This window comes from Octodon degus, unplaced genomic scaffold, assembly GCF_000260255.1.
Source record: "Octodon degus isolate 3935 unplaced genomic scaffold, OctDeg1.0 scaffold00029, whole genome shotgun sequence".
In the NCBI taxonomy this organism is placed as follows: domain Eukaryota; kingdom Metazoa; phylum Chordata; class Mammalia; order Rodentia; family Octodontidae; genus Octodon; species Octodon degus.
The window spans coordinates 13,462,376-13,467,439 of NW_004524605.1; positions in this window are offsets into that span (position 1 = coordinate 13,462,376).

Sequence of the window (5,064 nt, forward strand, 5' to 3'; positions counted from 1 at the left end):
TATATGATAAGATTGTTATTCAGCCAGTTTCTCTTAGTTCATTAAAAAGAAAGCCTTGTGCTAATATTGTATAGATAAGAGAACATGCCTGTATCGTCTCTAAATCAGTACCAGGAAGATGACAATAACACAATGTATCAATTATAAAAAGAATACAGGTACCATTAAAATGTATACATAATGAAAAGAAAAGCTTGTATAAATATTTTACTACTGAAACTATTGCAGTACCATGAGATTAATCCAAGTTACTTGCGGCCTCTCCGATTATAAGAGGTGCTCCAAGTGGTGGCCGGTAACTTCCAGACATTTATTAGAACTTTGATCTTCTGAGGAGTGTACATTTTTTGGTGGGCTGTATGCACTATTGTGATTCTCCGTGTGCAATTTCCAGATGGATACCAAGGAATTTGTTAGTGGTGGTGATTGCTTCTTTGACATAGGGCAACTGGGGGATTGCATCTTTTATTTTGCACCCTTTGAACTGTATTTGATTCCTTTATTTCTTTTCTGGCCCAAAGTGTGTGTGTGTGTGTGTGTGTGTGTGTGTGTGTGACTTTTATAATTTAAAATGATATATATGACCTCGTGCTCATCACTGTAAGCATGGAAGTCACAGCCCTGAGGTCACCTGCAGGAGGCTGGATCAGCAAGCATGATGAGGAGGCCGGTCTCCCCTCTGCATCCGCAGCCCTGACTCTTCCTCCAACCCCAGCCCCTTCCTGCTAGAAGAGCTGAGAAAATAGAAGGGCAGCACTCGGTGGAGGAGCTTTGGTGCCAGACAGGCTTGGCTCTGCAGCCCAGCACTGCCGCGGACCAGCTCTGTGGTCTCTCTAGACTCCCACGTCTAGGAACCCTCAGCGGGAAATAGAGACAGTGCTGTTGACCTCACAAAGTTGATGCAACGCTGAAAATGATCCATTTAATACCAGTGCAGCACATAGAGCTTCATGATTTGGAGTTGTTGGTATTAATAGTATGGGAGTACCAGGATTAATAAGGTATGGTTGGACCTCCAAAGGACCTTAGTGTCTGAGGAGAGATAATCCATACTAAATAATTACCATGTAACATAAGTATGGGTGAAGGGAGGGGATGGAGGTAACATTAGAATTTATTTTATTTTATCATATTATTTTTGCTTTTTTTTTTTTGAGACAGGCTTTCACTCTGCAGTTCAGTCTGGCCTTGAATTTGTGGCAATCCTTCTGCCTCAGCCTCCTGAGTGCTAGGATTATAGACATGTACCACCATGCCTGGCAACAATAGAATTTGTCTGTGTCCCTTAGGAGTATTGTAAGATCTTCTTAAAAATCTTCTTAAGATTTCACTGGGTCATTCTGAAGGCTGGGAAAGAATCTTATTTGGATGCTAGTTACAAAAGCATAGGATATATCTCTAAAAATCCATTGCTCTTGGGCTCAGCATTGGTCACTATTCTCTATGAAGCTCTACCTCCATCAAAATGTGCTACATGCAAAAAATAGGCTACTTCCCCCTTTGGACAAAGCCAAGGCTCCACAAACTGTGCTCCTCTGAAACTCAGTGCAAAGTGGTACAGTGTCTATCTTTCTGGGGCACACGCTGGCACTTTGTACCAGATTCTTAAAGGGATTTGGGACTCCTACAAAAAGTTAAGAATTACCAGCGAGGTCCTTCCCTAAAATGAAGACCCTTTCTTTGCTTCTGGATCTATCAGGATTTGATTAAAATTCAGATGACTACAGACCAGCCTGTCTGGGAGCGTTGGATAGAAGCTAGGCTCACACACTGCAGGGCAGGCTGCGCAGTAAATACAGGAGCTACACTGGGGCGGGAGCAAAATGCAGATAGTCATCGCCTGCTGATCTTTGGCTCAACAAAATGAAAAAAGAGCAGGCGTGGCTTTTTAATGGGCCCAGCTTCAGCCTGCAGCCTACCACCATCTGCCAGGTGAGGGACAGCCCAGGCCTCGGAGCTCTGTTCCTCCTCCATTCCCAGGCTGCTAAGGTGGTGTCACTGCTCAGGCTGGCTGGGCAGGTGCTCCATGGAGGTGGGGCCATCTACCCACTCCCTCACCTGACTAGCCATGAGGAATCCTTAATCCATATTCTGGATTCCTCTGGGGCCACTCGCGCAGTGCCCACGTGCAAACAGGAATTTCCTGTGCTACTGTGCTGCCAGCAATGAACGCACAGTCATCGAGAAGGTGGAGACTGGGGCCGGGGAGATGGCTTAGTGGAATAAGCGCTTCCCTGGCAAGTGCAAGGGCCTGAGTTCAATCCCCGGTTCCGGAAAAAAAAAAAAAAAAAAAAAAGAAGGTGGAGACTCGGGCCACTGAGCTGAGGAGCTGCCCACAGGGGTGGGACGAGGTACTGTGCCTGGGCTGGAGTCTCTCCTGGGACCTAAGCAGGTGCGAAGGTTATACTGCACTGTAGTAGAGGAAACCATGAAAAGACAGAAGCTTTGTGGATTGGATGTGGAAATCTCCTTGTCGATCAGATTCCGGCTTAAGGGTCGCCTCCCAGATGAAGCCTTCCCAACCCGATCTGAGACTGACCATGCTTTATTTTATCGTGTTTGTGACTACACTCTGATTTACTTTAATTTTGCTGATTGGTGGCACACCCCCTCTTCTAGACTGTAAAGTCCAGGGACCTTCTCTGCTGACATGAGTTGTTGCAACAGGACAGGTGTGCAATGCGTAAGTGCTTATTATACGTGAGAAGTCACAGTGCGCTGAGGAAGCAGCTGCCATTGCTGTGTGACAAAGGAAGAAGTAGGGGCTGAGCCACTTGGCAATGGTGGCCATCACAGTGCCCAGAGGAGGCGCCTGAGCCTGGCTCTGATGCCAGGGCCCTCAGGCTCCAAAGCCGGCACCCATGTATGGTGCTGTACCTCTTACCCCAGTTCCTTTCCCCAACCCTGTCTAGTTTCCCAAGATGACAGTGTTCCCCAAGACTCCTCTGAACTTAGGATGAGAGACAGAGAAGAGACAGAAGTATGGAAGGCCCAAGAAAGCCTGGCCCAGGGCCGCAGGAGCGCTTCCCTCCAAAGAGCAGAGGCTTCCTCTAGCGAGGCTTTGGAGAGCCTCATGGAAGCAGGCGCCCTCACACAGCACTCACCCAGAGCCAGGGACAGCCAGGGACCTGTAGGTGGGCTTCACTTTATGCACAGCCCCACCAGGCATGGTGATAATTAACCCAGGCCTTACTTGGTGCGGGGTGCTATTCCAAACCTACCTGTAAGCTTGCTGAGTCCCAAATGATGTACCATATTAGTCTCATATTACTGATAAGAAAAGACCAGAGAGGTTGAGTAAACTATCCCAGGGACGATGGCTAGAGAATGGTAAAGGCAGCGTATCGTCAGCTCAGCTTGTCTGACTCTAGTCTCCTGCTTTACCACTGTTCCAATCTGCATCTCAGCAGTGAATTTAAGAATAAGGCTTCTCTTACAAAGGCATACAACACCAGATAGCTGAACGACACTGGGCAACCCGTGTGGGTGCTCTGGCTTGAAACTATCTCATACACCTACATGGAAGGAATCGGCTTCCCTCGAGCTACTGTGTTCTGTGAAATAGGTATCACATGGTAGAGGAGGTGGTGGGATTCCAGGACCAATGGAGGCTGGCATGATCTAGGTTAAGCTGAATTAGGCAGGTCCTTCCAGTGCGCTTAATATGTTACTCTGCCACAGGAATCTCCAGCGAGGACCTGAGGATGGAGAATCCCCAAGTTTTATGGGAGTGATGGTGAACCTTTTAGACACCGGGTGCCTCAACTGCAACCCAAAACCCACTTATCTGTTACATGGTTCCAGTGCTGCCCCATGTGCATTGTTCTCGGTGGCACTGGTGTGGCTGGGCACACGTGCAGAGAGGCCTCTGCCAGCCTGCTTCTACGGCACCTGTGCCACAGCTTCACCACCCACCACTTCACTGAGTACAGAACAAAGCGGAGCGGTGTAGCGTGGCACACAGACTGGGGAACTTGCATTAAATAAGGTTGCTTGCAGGTGAAAGATAGTTTTTCCAGAGATTAAACAGAAGTCTCAGCACAACTGGCAACGTCAAAAGTTGTTGACTTGAGCCTTTTATAGCTCAGCATATTAATATGGCTTTACTTTTTATATGTCATGGTCACACTTTTCTGCTGGATGGTTAAGACCAAGTTAAAGCAAGACCTATATAACTAAAGATGTGACTTTTGTATCTGACAAGGTCAGTTGAATCCCCTCAGGATTTACCCTGGAACCACGTACAGCAACTTGTGGCTCTTTCGTCAGTGTCAGCCATGTGGATGAGTCACGACCATTGCTTGACCAGTTTGCTCTCTGAAAGCCTGAGAGAATTTTTTCTCTCTAGGTGAATCTCCTTAGGCACACTATATATCGTCAATCACTTTCCTCTGTGGCCTCATAATCTCCTTAAACAAAAAATTAGGGACACCACTTAGCTACAGGATGTCACAGCAGAGGTTCTCTTATGTCCTGAGTCCTCACTGACCTTGAAGGGCTAAGGCCAAAATATTGCCAGTTGTGCTGATAACTCACTACTAGTAGGGACTATCGGGCTATAGTGGGTTATTTTGCTGAATTCAAGTACCTGCAATCTTTGGACTGCCATCAAGTATGAAAAGGTCCTTTAAAGACTTCTCCAAGTACAGCTTCTCTAACAGCAATGGAACACCCATCTCTGACAAAACAAAACAACAAATATATATATCCAAGATAGTTAGGATAGATATGCAACTACTTTCTCTTAGTTCAATGAGAAGAAAGGTCTGTACTGGTATTGTTTAGACAAGATATCATGTCTGCATCTTGTCCTCTGAGTAACTACTATGAAGACAATATGCAATGTATTAATTATTGCAACTGTCCTACTAACCTGTTCTGAAACTGTCTCGTTATTTTATCTTTTTTTCCTCATTAAAATGAATAATAATAATAATAAAAAAAAACCCAGAAGTCTTGTGCTTTCTGTCCTGTTCACCTGGCAGGAAGAGAGGAGCTCGTGTAACTCCTTTTGCCCTGCAGATGCCTTCGTGGTGCGTTTAGTGTGGAGAAGGGGATAGACTG